This window comes from Cupressus sempervirens, chromosome 8 (assembly GCF_028749045.1).
Source record: "Cupressus sempervirens isolate cs-2001-9-10 chromosome 8, ASM2874904v1, whole genome shotgun sequence".
NCBI lineage: Eukaryota > Viridiplantae > Streptophyta > Pinopsida > Cupressales > Cupressaceae > Cupressus > Cupressus sempervirens.
This window is the reverse complement of record NC_143125.1, coordinates 233772989-233788579: the sequence shown is the minus strand read 5'-3', so window position 1 is coordinate 233788579 and position 15591 is coordinate 233772989. Positions and strand designations below refer to the sequence as shown.

The following is a 15591-nucleotide window of genomic DNA, read 5'->3' as shown; positions in this document are numbered from 1 at the left end:
ATGTGAACTCCCAAATATTTTTTCCATTTACTTATGCTCTTGAAAAACTGAATCTGAATCAGAAGTACTTTGCCTCAGATTTGCTAAACTTAGATTCTCACATAAAACAGGCCTTTCCCAAACTTTGCAGCAAAAAATTCAAGCAGGTTTGCTCGTTGACAAAAGTTTCCCACTCCGTGATTGCTATTTTAAGTTGTTCAACATCCAATGTAGATAAGCCAGCAAAAATCTCCAGTCAGATGCTTAAATAAAATCGGAATTAAATTTGAGTTGATTAATAGGGTTTCAAAATCAATCTAAAGAACACAATTGCCTTCTGTTACAAAAAAAATCCTCGAAAAATGCACACATTTTGATCTTGGGCCAATTTGCTCTGATCCTCAACACAGCAAATTTTGAGCTTTTATTCGATTAGGAAAAACAATTTAAGATCCCAAGTTTCTTTCGCTTGGATCAGAGTTCAAGAATGTTTCGATTTTGTCGATACTCAATTAAATGTCAAAATCTAAGTGAAACCATCGTGCAGACCAACCTCGTCTTCTTCGCCCAGCAGAAGACCAACTCGATTACAGCACAGCATTCTGCATTGAAAGACTGACGAGAAGTTTGAAATCTTTGTCAGGTCAAGTTTTCCAACATTGAGACAAACAATCCCGTCTTCCAACACGCAATAAGACACGGGCGAAAGGAGTTGAATTGCTCTGCACTGTAAAACAGGGCAGGATTGATACATACAAATGTGTGGTATTCAGTACGGATAAAGCAGCCGGCATTTTCTTTCAGATTACAGCTCGACGAATGTGCAGGGGAATTCAAATTCATTCACTTTTAAATTCAAAAATTGGGTGTCACGTGCAGGAAACGTGATTAGATCCATAGCTAATGGCTTCCAGGTTCGAATCCGACATGTTTGTCGCCCAATTCTGAGGCCCTCCCCCAGGGCCCTCTAAATTATAAGCGTATGTATCTTCGCAGTCATTACTGACATTTGCCCTCTTTCTTCTCATGGTTCTCTGTAACACTACCAGGCTAGAAAAAGTAGAAAAACTATTCCCAACGAAAACGTCAGCTTGCAGGCACACTTCATAAATAAATGGCAGACTTTATCAAATAAGGGTACTTTGCAAAGGTACTCACCATTCCAAGCTTTTTCTTCTCGTACGGGATCAAACCCTCGCTCCATCCCTCGACCAAAGTCCCGTCCTCCAAAAGATCATCCGCCACGGCCAAATAAACAACGGAGGGTTTCTTCAGCCCAGGAATTTTCGAAACCCTGAGTATAATCTCTTCCTTGCTGCTACAGATCTTCAAATTCTTTCCCTCTCTGATTTTTGCCCTATTTTCCACATTCTTGCAGTGAATCTTCCAATCCTTCTCAATTCTCATATGCACGGCCACATATCTGGTTGAATTTTGAATCGCCCTGATCTTTGCCACAACTCCCGAAGCTTCGGCCGCCAATTCGTCAACCAAGTCGAGACATTCAAAAACAGAGGCATAGTCTTTGACAGGCCAGTGGTCCTGCCAAAGAAAAGGATGTTTTCCCTCAAATCTAATAACCTCATGCTTGTCAATATCAGGGTTTTGAACACATTCATCGAGCTGAGCCAAATCTTTATCAGCAGTCCACCGTCGGCCGCTTCCCTTCCGCACAACGAAAACCTCCCGGAGTTTCGAACCGCGGGCGATTTGAACAAACCCTCGGCAGCGAGAATTGAAGCGTTCCAACGAAAATATTTTGTCAAAAGGAAGCGGCTGCAGCAGATCCGTGTTCTTGTAAAACAAAGAACCGCTAAGACTAGGCATGAGAAGTGTCCTGTTCAATTTCCTCGCCGTAAGAGCAGCCCTGGCCAGAGCAATCTTTTGATTGTTGAGCCCCCATATAATCTGCGGTACTTCCACAAATTTATCACTCCGAACGCCCGCCGTGACCGCCGTTTCATATTCTCCATAGAAAACAAACCAGGCGCCATTATAGGTTCTGACATTCTGCAGAAGAACTCCGGAAAGCAGCGCGCAGAACAACAGAGGAATGCATCTGTAAACCACGAAATTTATCTGGCGGGGTTTCGTAAATCTCGTAATAATTCCGCCATTACTCTCTGCAACTCCCTCCATTCCCAAATCTACCTGATCTTTCCGGACATTTCGAATCGCCCGCGCAGATCATCTAAATTTTTTTATCCATGAAAATCGAGGAAGATTATTCTAGATTATACGCAACTAATTTTTAATTGTCGTCGACAAAATGTGCCCCTTCAATTGCGCCGCCAAACGCGATCACGTAGTTGGCTTAGGGTGGTGGAAACGAGCAAAAATTAAACTACTTGCTTAGGAGTTGAAATTATTATTGTTATTATTATACGCGTTAAAGAGTGGCTGCCAGTCTGGAACACGGCTATTGGTATTCATGATTACACACGAGGTTATATTTTGTTCAACTTGGTTGCTTCCTAATAAAACAAATATTATTATTATTATTATAATAGTATATAGTATTAGGATTAAAATATGAACGCCCATGTGGGGAAAAGAATATTCATTTTTCACTATTTATTATTATTCCCAAGAGATGTGTTTGTCAAGGCAAGAAGTCCCCTTGCTTTAGGAAAAACAAAGGCTTAGGTATATTTGGGAATTAGTTGTCCGCTCTACTTTATTTTTGCAATTAATTGTATATTTTTAGTTCTTGAGAGGAAACTAATGGAATCACCAAGTTCCATATTAGTCATTGATATACTAATGTTTGCAAAAGGTATATTAATTTGCATGTTTTTTTAGAATTGAAAAATACAATTTTTAAAAAAATTTATTGATTCATGATTAAAAAAGGCAATGAAAATATTCAATTTTCTTCAACAAAAATACAACTATTTTCTCCAACACCCGTATTAATGTAATTGCAAATTTCTATTTTCTTGTGACAAGTGGATAATTTTTTTTAGAAACTAATCATTTCTCTAACACCTCTATTAATGAATGCATTAATTTCAATTTTATCTTTTTCACATTTGTGACAAGTGGATATGTGCAAACTCTGCTTGCGAAAATGCCGAAAGTGAAAACTTCACTCAGTTATCCAGGCCCGAATCGAGGGCAGAGGAACAAACGGAGACTCTCCAGAAATGCATGGGCCATCGAAATAGCGAGACATGGAAGCTCTCCAGCGAACCAGAGCAAATTTCTTAACCTAAAATATGGTAAAATGGATGTAAGATTCGATGTTCCTATGGCCAACAGATTCGAGGCTCTGGATAAATCAGTAGTCGAGGCCACCTGCTTCCGTCCAAAAGAAGGGCCTCAAAGACTTACAATCAATGCGGAAGCTTCCTCTGATATCAAAAACCTATCTGGAACGTGCCCCCAGTTGCCTATATTCACGGTAGAACATCTCGATAACCAGATCCGAGTTTTTAACATGACTAAATATGTATTTCCAAATTCTTTCAAATCTTTGTCCCCTCCAGGAAGCGCTTCAATTCCCTTTAATCTTTCGGATGTTAAATCTGATTTAAAACCAGCCTCCTCTCCAATCTATATACCCCCTCATAAACGGCTTAGCAACCCATCCCCTTCTCCTAACCCTAATTGTTCTCTTGGATCGCTGCAACCAAACCCCCTTGACAAACCAGTTCACATCACCATTGACGATGTTGAAGATTCTTGGTTCGACTGTCTGAAGAGAGGGATCTTCGCAATTTGGACTGGTCCTTCCAAAGACATTCATCTCTTAATGGAATGGCTATCGAACAATTGCCAGGAACAGGTAAGTATCTTTCATCATCATGAAAATGTTTTGTTTTTAAAATGTGAAGAAGAGTCTGTTAAAAATGAGTTTATTGCTATCTCGGAATGTTTCTTTAAAGGTTTCTGTGTCAAATTTGTTGAATGGGTTCCTAATTTTCATATTGATAAGGTGGATTGTATGATCCCGTTATGGTATTCCATGTCTCTTCCTCCGGAGCTATGTGATGTTGATATTATCTATGAAATAGGCTCTGCAATAGGAGTAGTTATTGCTATTGATGCTTCCTTTTTTAGTTGTAACAGTATTAAAATTCTCATCAAACTTAATATTAATCACCCTTCAGAGTTCCAAAAGAAAATTATTATCAGGAAAGCCTCATATGATATAACCTTTCAAGAGTATAAAGGGAAGATCATTGATATACTGAAATCTGAAATTAAAAATAATCACAGAACTGAGGTCCTTCCCCTCACATCGCACTTCAGGGACAAATTCCCAGGACTAAGTTCTAAATTAGTCAGAAGGAATAAAAATTCAGGAAACTACCGATCAGAGATTCAGATTGGACAAAATTCTCAGGCAGAACAGAGGGCTTCATTGATAAAATGATGCCAGATGAGAGAGAAGGTACCCTATTAATCTCAAAAGAAGATTTAATAAAGGACACAAGAGTATTGAAGAATGGTGTTTGTAGCAAAAATGACAAGGAACTCAAGGGAATAGAAAAATGTGACAACAAACATAAGACCAACAAAAGGGGCTTTGATGGAATTAAGATTCAGCTTCCAAATGACAGAAGAGAGCACCCCAGAAAAATGAAAGAGCCAACTGTTAGACAATACAAGGAAAAAAGCAAGGCCTTAGAGCGAAATGAATTATTAGACAGAGCAGACAGTAAGGATTATAGGACAAACAAGGAGAATTTGGGAGATCAAGTTTTCCCTCCGTCAAAATTGGATTCTGTGAATCATACAGAGAAGGAAGCCCGGGATGATAGAAAATGGAAGGAGAAGGAAGAATTAGCAAAAATCAGAATTGAGGTAGGCAATAGAGAAAAATTTGGTCAAAATCATGAAACAACATGCAAATCAGATGGGATTTGGAACAGAGACCAAAATCTTGAGCAAGGCATAGTAAGGCATGAGGCTCCTGCAAAGTATAAAGAAAGATGTAATAAGGAGGATGGAAATGAAGAAAGCAGTCGGAAATCAGAAAAAATGAAGGGGTCTAACATATACATATATCAGGAGGAGATTGATGGGAACAAGGATACTGCAGGACAAGGAGAGATACAAAACAGCATTACAGAATCAACAGATAATCAAGATATAGGTGAAGCAGAAAATGTCATGCTTTTCTCTTCTCCCAAGGTGTGGATGGAAAAAGCAGCTTCTAGAGCAGAAAAACAGGATTCTCAGCATTTGAACACTGATCTTATCCCTGAATCAAAGCTAACCACCCCACAAATTGAAGGTGCTAGAAGAACTTCAAAATTTTGGCAGACACCTGATGGATATTCTTCCTCGCCATTCACCCCAGAGGAGATTCAGTCACAGATTCAGAATGATGGCAAAAGACTAGAAGTCTCTATCATTAAAGACTTTCAACAATTTTTAAATGAGGACCCAGAATTTACACCAGAGGTTGGATTATCAGAGGTTGAGGCTAACAGTCTTGAGCAGCTATCAGAGGAACTTATTAAGGTGTTTGACTTTGATAATTTAGATAAGAGTACTACCTCTCAGAAAGAGAGGTTGATCCAAAAAATTATCAAACTGGGAGGAGATGATTATACTGCTGAAGATCTCCAAAGGGATATGATAAAGATCCAGATGGAGGATAGTGCAAGGAAGCAGGACAAACAGAGTGAGAAGAAGTCAAAAGACAATCAGGTAGGTGAATGAACAAACATGGGAGAAAGAGAGAATAAAAAACTGGAGGAGGACAGTCTCGGGAGTAAAATCTGCAAAGAATTTGAAATGGAAGAATTTGAAAGAAAAAAGGAATGCATTTGTCCAACAGCACAAGAACTGGGTATATTTCAGCAAGAGCTTGGTATAGAAATGAATCAGGAAGGTATAACCTCTCCAAAATATGGTAAGATGAAAGGAAAAAGGGGGAGGAGATCACTGAAGGATTTACGTGAGGCTGAAGGCCTAGCTAGAGAACAGAGGAAAATTGATGAACTCCTAAACATGGGGAAGGGGAAGTGCCTTCCTAAGACTACATGAGGATAACTTCACGGAATGCTAGGGGTCTAAATGCCCCCAGCAAGAAAAGGTTATTAAAAAAACATTTAAAAAGTTTTAATTCAGAAATAATATTAATTCAGGAAACAAAACTAAATAAAGCAGAAGGAGACAAATTTAACAAAATGTTAGGAATGTGGGGTTCAATCTTCATAGAGGCAATAGGTGCCTCGAGGGGTTTAGGAATTGTTTGGAACCCTAAGAAAGTTAGTCTAACTTATTTAGTTAATAACAATAATTGGATGTGTGCTAGTATACAGAGCCTAAAATCAGGTACGAAATTCATCCTAATCAATGTGTATGGTCCTAATAATACAATAGGAAAAAAAACCGTTTGGGCTAAATTAAGTATGGTTATTTTAGAACACAAAGATTGTTTGATTATATTAGGAGGTGATTTTAATATGATTTTAAGTTTAAATGAGAAAATAGGGGGTACTCAACATCTCTCGCTATCATCAATAGAATTCAAAGTATGGATTGACAAATTTAATTTATTAGAAATTCCTCCAAGCAATGGTATATTCACGTGGAATAATAGAAGAAAGGATAACGATTATATTGCAGAAAAGTTAGATAGATTCTTTATTGTAGGAAATATCTCTTCTTACAATAAGAACTTCCAATCCTCCATTCTTCCCTTCGCAGGATCAAATCATTTCCCGGTATGTTTGGAGATTTCAGAACCTTCTAAACCACAGAGAAATCCTTTTAAGTGTGAAAAGATGTGGTTTCAGGATTCAAAATTTTTAGAACTGATTAAGACATGGTGGACTCAAGCGGACTTCGCTGGGTCCAGAATGTTCGTTTTCATTTCGAAACTCAAATTGTTGAAAGAAAACATTTTGAGGTGGAACAAAGAACACTTCAACAACATTTTTAAAGAAAAGTTGGAAGTTGAAGATAAACTGAAAAACCTGAACCAGGAAATTATAAAATATGGCATGAATTATGAGAAATATACTTTAGAAAAAGAGCTCCTCATGAAACAAGAAGATATTTTATCCAAAGAGGAAACCTTCTGGAGACAAAAATCTAGAGAGAAATGGTTGGAAGAGGGAGATCGAAACACAAATTTTTTTCACAATTCTACTATTCAGAACCGATCTCTACAGAAGATATCTAGTATCTCGACTCCGCAGGGTTTGCGTATAGAAAATCCTACAGAAATTGTAGACACGATAGTCTCTCACTTAAAAAATTTACTAAATAATTATGAAGGGTCTAATAGGGAAGCACAGGCCCAAATGCTCAAATTTATTCCAAAATTGGTCACGACAGAAGAAAATAAAAATCTAAATAGACCAATAACATTGGAAGAGGTAAGGACTGTGGTCTTTAATATGAGTCCAGGCAAATCTCCAGGTCCAGATGGGTTTCAAGCTTTCTTTTTTCAAAAATGTTGGGATATACTTGGAGAAGACCTATGGAGAGCAATTGAAGCATCAAGAAATGGTGGATCCTTGCTGCCTGAAATCAATTATTCATTCTTCACACTTATCCCTAAGAAGGAATGTCCAGAAAATCCTAGAGACTTCCGCCCTATAGCTCTGTGCAACACTATTTACAAAATTTTCTCAAAAGTTATAGCCAATAGACTCAAGGCAATTATGCCAAAATTGATTTTTGAGGAACAAACAGGTTTTGTTCCAGGTAGATCCATTTTGGATGGCATACTCATTATTCAGGAAGCTATTCACTCGGCTGCCATAGATAAAGAACCATGTATGTTTATGAAATTAGATATACAAAAGGCTTACGATATGGTTGATTGGCATTTCCTATGCAAAGTTCTAGAAGCATTTGGCTTTTCACGTCAATGGGTAAATCTAATATTTAAGTTTATCTCAACTCCGAAGATTTCTGTTCTCATAAACGGGACTCCTGAAGGTTTCTTTGAAATCTCCAGGGGTATTAGGCAAGGAGACCCTCTATCTCCCTCTCTCTTCATTCTAATGGCTGAAGCCTTTGGTAGAGCAGTCTCCTATGCTTATCAGGTTTGGAAGATTTCAGGGATTTCTGTTACCAGAAACCTCCCTAACATTACCCATCAATAGTATGCAGATGACACTATTTTACCTAGCAAGAGTTTGATCCAAGAAGCTATGGGTTTTAAAAATATACTTCAAAATTATATGGATGTTTCAGGGTAGAAGGTTAATAAAGATAAATCCGAAATATTCTTTATGAACACCTCTCCAAAAATGGAAAACAAGATATGTGGAATTATGGGATATAGAAAGGGTATGTTCCCTTGTAAGTATTTGGGTATCTCCCTGGAAAAGAACTCGAGATACATCAAAGTTTGGCAGGATACGATTGAAAAAGTGGATAAGCGGATTGGAAGTTGGAAGAATAGATGGCTCTCTAAGGCTGGTAAGATTACTAAGATACGATCTGTCGTCTCAACCATCCCGATTTTCCCTTTGGCATGTCTTCCTCTCACAAATTGGATGTCCAAGCGATTCAAATCTAAACTTAGGAATTTCCTTTGGAAAGATAAGGAAAATGATAAGAAACTCTCTCTCATTAAATGGGACAATTTATGCAAACCTAAAGAATGTGGAGGTTTAGGATTGAGGAAACCACAATGGCAAAATGAGGCTCTGGGAGCCAAACTTGTATGGAGATTATACCAAGAACATGAGCACAAATGGGCTAAAAATTTATATCATAAATATTTGGATCCAACGAAGCCAGAATCGCTGTTCAAAATGGGAAATTTGTCGAAAGGGTCGGAATGCTAGAATTTCATGGTAAAACGCAGGGGTATTATCAGCAAATACCTAATGTGGGACGTGGCTGCAGGAGATAAAGCCTTGTTCTGGGAAGACTCTTGGGATGGGCTCCCCCTTTAAACACACCTCCCAATTTAGAAAACCTAATAATAAGGCTAAAATCATTGTGGGGTAGTAAGGTCAAAGATTACAAAATTAAAGAGTTGACTGATGGGGAACTTCAATGGAGATGGCGGTCAATAGATGATTTAGATCTTAATCCGGAATCAGTTGTAGCCTTCAAAAAGATCATCTCGAATAGGAAAATAAAACAATCCGAAAGGCCAGATAGTCTTATTTGGGCTAGTCCAAAGGATGGATTATACAGCGTGAAACAAGGTTATGAAGCTATTATTCATTCACAGCAATGGAACTCGGTGGAGATCCCATTAAAATTGTGTTGGGATACAACTTGTCTTCCTAAGGCCGGTTTCTTTCTATGGCTTGCCCTTCATAACAGAGCTTTAACAGCAGACAGACTCGCTAGATTTGGTATAAATGGTCCTAATTGGTGTGTCATGTGTAAACAGAACAATGAAGATGCTGATCATCTCTTTCTCAACTGTCCTTTCGCACAAAATTGTTGGGAATGGGTCAAGTCCCGACTAAACTGGGCTACCCCTCTACAGAATTCTCTTAAAGGGCTCCTATGTTCATGGCCCACAAATATGGGACATGGGGTCTATAGCAAATTCTGGAATATTTGCCCATCCATAGTTGTATGGGAAATATGGAAAGAAAGAAACTGTCGTATTTTTAAAGATCAAGAGCAAATCTAGGTAGATTTATTCTAAATCTAGAAGCTTCAATAGTAGAAGTAATGAATGCTAATCTGAAGAAGACAGCGCATGTGGAAGGATCTTTCTCATATTGGGATGGAATTATGAAGAAATTATGGTCCAACCTTATCAATCCACCACTGGTGTATGCGGCAAGCAATAAAGAGGCAAGGGCAAAATGTAAATGGGTCCCTCCTCCCCCAGGTTGGCACAAATTGAACTTTGATGGGGCAGCGAGAGGGAACCCGAGTATAGCCGGGTAGGATGTATTTTAAATGATGAGAATAGCAGATGGGTAGCAAAGCTAGCTGCCCCCCTTCCTCCTATTTCCAATAACGTGGCAGAACTTGAAGCCTTGGAGAAGGGTCTTCAGCTCTGTCTTAAATTAAGCCTCCCCAAAATCCACATTGAAGGCGATTCTCAAGTCGTTCTTAACGCTATCAGACAAAAAAAGACCCCAAATTGGGTCTTGAATTCGAAACTCCAAGAAGTGTTAATTTTAATAGAGCATTTCGAGGAGATCAATATCAGTCATATTTATCGAGAAGGTAACTCATTGGCAGATGAACTTTCCAATAAGGGTGCGGATGGAGAATCAATTTTATTGTTCAAGTCAGATATCTCCCCTCCTTTATAATAACAAGATAGTTACTTATCAATATAATCAACTGCAGATTGATACAAAAGTTACCTTTTTGGGCAAATCCCAAGCCCAGATATAGTTCCTATTCAAAAGAATTGCATTTATATTCAACCAATTCAAAAGCATTAATAGTTAGCGAAATATTATCACATCAATGTAGTGCCTGCCCCTAGATCGCATTTATGTTATCATTGTCAAATTCCTTAGGCTGATTTTATGCATTGATTAGTTTTAGAGATACTGGATTTACAATACTAATGATATTATTTCATGAATTTGATTACAAATGTATCGGTTATAATTGTTTAGTTGATTTCATTTCACATGACGTTAATGATGTCTTAATGATCCTAGTTAGCAAATGTGGTTTCTTTTATAAAAATGTTAGCATGATGTCTTTAATGATGATTATGTTGTATTGATAGAGATGCATTATTATATGTACGCATTTGATCTTAGATTTGTGATTTTTACGATATTTACCCCATACTTGCATGTGTATGGTGCGCGTGTTTATTTTATCTTTCTGTCTAAAGTGTTTGATGTGGTTAAGGGAGGGAGTCGTAGTCACCTGCTAGTCGGGATCTACACGATGCACCGCTCCTCGCCATTGCCTGTTTAGTTTAGATATAACTATATACATGTACATGCTCATCTTTTATGCAAGATGCAGGTACCGAGCATCGACTTCCCTGAATTGCCAGGATGAGCGTGCCCTATTACAAATACTCAAATGGTGAGAATGGGAAGATAATGATCAGGTCCAATCCTAGCCATAGCCTAAAATACTTGTCCTACAAGGAGGACTCGTAACATACTGTCTACCCTTTTTAAACCCGTGAGTATTTTGTGCGTATGTTATTTTGTGAGTGTTTGATGTATTTTCTATTAATTAAGTCTAATTAATAGATTAAATTAATAATTTAATTTAATGGAGAATTATTATGACTTTTTGAATATTTAATTATATTTAATTAATTGAGAAATTAATTAAATATAAAGAACTGAATTGGAAGATAAAAGTTTTAAGATTAAAATTAGAACGTGATAATATTTATTTAATTTAATAATAATATATTTAAAGTTCATTTTTAAATAAATGCTAAATATTATTGTTATTTAAGTTAATAAATATTTATCAAATTAAACGTTCAAAAATATATTAAAAGTGAAAAGATATTAAATTTTGAAAAAGATTTAAGTTCGCATGAATGAGTTTTTAATATAAGAAATTAATTAAAAGATAAATATGTGAACTTAATAAGGACATTTTAAAGTGTGCATGAGATTAAAGTTATAAATTTATTGAAGTAAAGTAAAGTGGAAAGATTAAATAAAGCAATTTAATAATTCACTTAAAGTGCATGAAGGAAAAATAAAATAATATTTTAATTAAAAGCGAATTAATTGTGCAAGAAAGAATTAATTAAATAAAATTATTCTATTTTAGAAGTGGCGGTGACAGAAACCCTAAGGGTAATTAGATTCTATATTAGAGGGTTTTGGGGTCATTATTTAGGGGAGAAGTTTTCAGACACAGCTTTCAGGGAACACACTTTTGGAAGAGGAACAAAGAAATCTTTGGAAGTTTTGAGGGTTTGGTTTAGCAAAGGATCACCAGATTGTTAGCATCAGATCAAGGTAGGGTTTGGGAACCATTCTAGAAACACTTTCGGATCTTTGTCTTCTTCGTGCTTGTTAGAAATTGCTTTCTCAAATTTTATTGAATGAATCTTGCTACCTTTCTTCTGAATCTTTTGCGATTTGATTTCTTTTGGGAATCAGGATTGAAAAACTATTTAGATAACCTCGTTCTTCAATTGAAAGAGATTAGTATTAAATCGAGATCTAAGTTTTGGATTAAGAAGAAATTAAGAAATTTAAATGTGGAAGGGTTTGTTTTTGGAAATGAAAATCTTAGGATTGAAAATTCAAAAGGTTCGATTTATTTTTTCCTATTAGACTGAAGTTTCAATCATGGATTAAAATATATATATATATATACATATTTTATTATGAACTGGAAGAATTATTGTGTAAAAATGATATATATATATATATATATATATATAAGTGAGATAAAAGAAAGTTATATAATAAATTTTATATATACACAAAGCTTTTAATTATAATAATTATAATAATAAATACGTTTTTCGAAATTTTATAAATTATAATTATTATAATAATAAAAACATTTTTTCAAAATTTTATAAATTATAATTAAAATGTTTTTCAAAATTTTATAAATTATAATTATTATAATAATAAAAATGTTTTTTCGAAATTTTATAAATTATAATAAAAACGTTTTTTGAAATCATATAATTTTGAATTCAAAAAAAATATATATAAAAAATTTTAGGGTGGGGACATACCCCCCCCCCCCCCGTACCTGCTGCCGGCATAGTCTGCCGTTGCTGCTGCTCGCAGCAGGGTACCTGCTATTGCAGGTACCACGCCGACGGGCCTTTAAACACGCCGAAATATGTACAAAGTTATATTTTGTTTTTTTTTTTAATTTTAATGCGTTTTAAAATATATTTAATAAATGCGATTTAATAATATTTTATTAATGATCTTTATTAATATTTAATAATTTAAATATTAATATATTTTAAATGTAGTTTTCATAATTATTAATAGTTTTTAATTAAATATTAATAAATTGATAACCAATGAAGAATTTAATATAAGTATTTAAATGAACAATTATTGATTAATTTAATTAATATTAGCTTAATTAAAGTTAATTAATAACGGACATTATTTGTTAAAATTGTAAAATTAGATTATTGATTTAATGGAAGATATTAATGAGGGTTTAATAATTTTAATAAAGTCGAATTTGTTTTATTTAAAATCATTAAGGATTTTTTTTTATAACATAAATAAATAAATGATTATCCTTAGCTTAGTTATAAGGTAATTGAACAATCATTTAAATATAGAAATGGGTTAGTTAAAAAGGAATGATTGCGAAAATTTATTACCTCGAACATGTGTTTTAACTGAAAATGAAACCTTATGTTCAACTTAACTACGTGAGTTCGATTAAGCCAAACATGAAACTTACTCTGGGTATTTGTATGGTTTTACTTGTATTTCCTATGCTTTGAGATTTTGGCGTTGTTTAGATGTCGACCAGTCTAGGGAGTACACCAGAGGTTTTGTGAGATTTATTTTATACTATTGATGTGACTAGATGTTGTGATGTGTTTTGTGATTCATATTGGAGATTATATTTAGGAGGTTTACTCTATGAAGCATTTATGTGTACTTGGGTGGGAGAACCATCTTATTATCAGGTTGCCTGTTAAGGAACCGAGTTTGATCTTTATGGGTGTTGTGGTATGGGACACAACTGTGTTTTTATGTGCTTAGGAGAGGTTGCTAGGTACATGACTTGGGAGTGGCTTGCAGTAGGGGTCCGGGACCCAAAGTGGTCAGTGCCAGGGTAACCTAATGCAAGTTATGTAATAAGTGATAATCTAGTAATTAAAATTTATGGGGGGAAACACACTAAAAAGATAAGTTAGAGATTTTTGATCTACCTATGCCTTGAGTGCTTGTATAGAGTAAGGATGGGAATGAGATGAGTGCCTCGTCTTCTTGAGAGGGCTTTCTGGTTTCCATATGTGTGATGTTGAGGGTCCGGGGTTCAGAGTAACCAGTCCAGGGTAACTCAACACTTGAGGGTCCGGGGTCTATTAAGAGATCAGTCCAGGGTAACTCAAGCAGCCATGTGATGACACTCCCTAGTATGTAGCCTGAGTCTCCTCTGTAGATTTGTGTATCTCTGGTGGTGTACTTATTGTTGGTGGTGTATCTATTGTCGGATGTGTTTATTGTGGTTATTTACTTTCATTGATGATGATTGGTGATTCATGGATGTTGTACTTTTGATTATGTGGTGTCAGTATTGGAGTGAGTGTTCTTTCTTTCTGGATTATTTTATCTTCTTGAGTAGCATGTGTTACCTTTGAGGTAGTTTTGGCTATTAGGGGTACCTTGCCTAGGAATGTTTTATGTTTGATTAGCCATATGTGGATCGTTCATTATCTTCCCTACACAGTGGGAGTGGAAGCCTGATTAGGTAACCACGCGGTCAGGAGGTAGTGCCTTCTTACCTTTTGGGTTCCCTTCACATTGCTAGCTGTGGATGTTCATTGCAGAAAATGTACCTTTATCATTCTTACTTCTTATCTCAGAGACTTCTTTTCAGATGATGTATATATGTTATCATGTATTCTAATGTATTGTATCTTTTCTCACATACCCTGCGACATGTGCAGTGGATGTTATTTATTGGATGTACTTTCATTGTGTTAGATATACTTATGCATTTGCTTATGCGATTATGTATCTGTTATTTCTTTATGATCTTGAGACATTGTACTTGAAACTTAAACTAATTAACTTAAAATTATTAAATGTGACTCAACGTAAAGGAACTCTTGAGGAATTGAAACTATATCTGTAATTGATTATGTGTATTTGATGTGTATGTTCATGTTGCTTCTGCATTAATGTTATCTTGATGTTGTTTAAACTTCAAAAAAAAAAAATAGTTCAGTAAACATTGTAACATGTTAGGTTTATTTCTCTTGGATTCCCGAGCGGGGCGTTACAATCAGCTCAAGATATAATTTAAGCAATGTATCATATTGTCAAATATTTATATTCTTTAAAATAATGCTAATTCCTATATCCTTCTGATTTATAATCCTTCATAATAAATCACCTATCTTATAGTATTTAAAAATTATTTTGAAGGTCCAAATTATTAATAATTACTTAATACTAGTTTTTATATATTTATAGTCATATATATATATATATATATATATACATAATAATATCATTTATATTATTTTAAACTACAGGTATATAGATATAATAATATTTTCTTATATATATATAACCAGAGATCAAATATGTTAATATATTCAGAGATATTAACATACCTGTGTTAGATAGTAACATTAACAAGTATTATAAGTATATAATTAGAATTTAATTATTGAGTACTTTTGGATTAGGATTAAGTCTATTATTTTAATCATTAATAAATTACGCCTTATTTATGATATGTAATTAGCATTCGTAATCTAATTATTAGATAAAACTATCCAAAACCTCCTTCTTCTAGCAACATGAATGATTATTCAATACTGATATTAATTTTCATTATTCTTTCATTTCAGAAAGAGTACGTGTTGTTCCTTTTTCCCTGTATGTCTCTCTGAAATCGTTCCCAGTGGAGTATTTAATTATAGTTAGTTAATACCCGTTTGATTCGAGCATGCCAAAGCTGAGCATGATCTCACTCCCATCATCACAAGATATGGAAGGATCTCCCAAGCTTGTATGAATGACCTAAATTATCATGATA

The 15591-nt window shown here is 35.2% G+C and overlaps 1 pseudogene; it reads right to left on the bottom strand.

The window, feature by feature from the left end:
• Positions 1-248: 248 nt before the first annotated feature.
• On the bottom strand, positions 249-2296 carry LOC149542348 (O-fucosyltransferase 23-like; annotated as a pseudogene).
• Positions 2297-15591: the final 13295 nt, after the last annotated feature.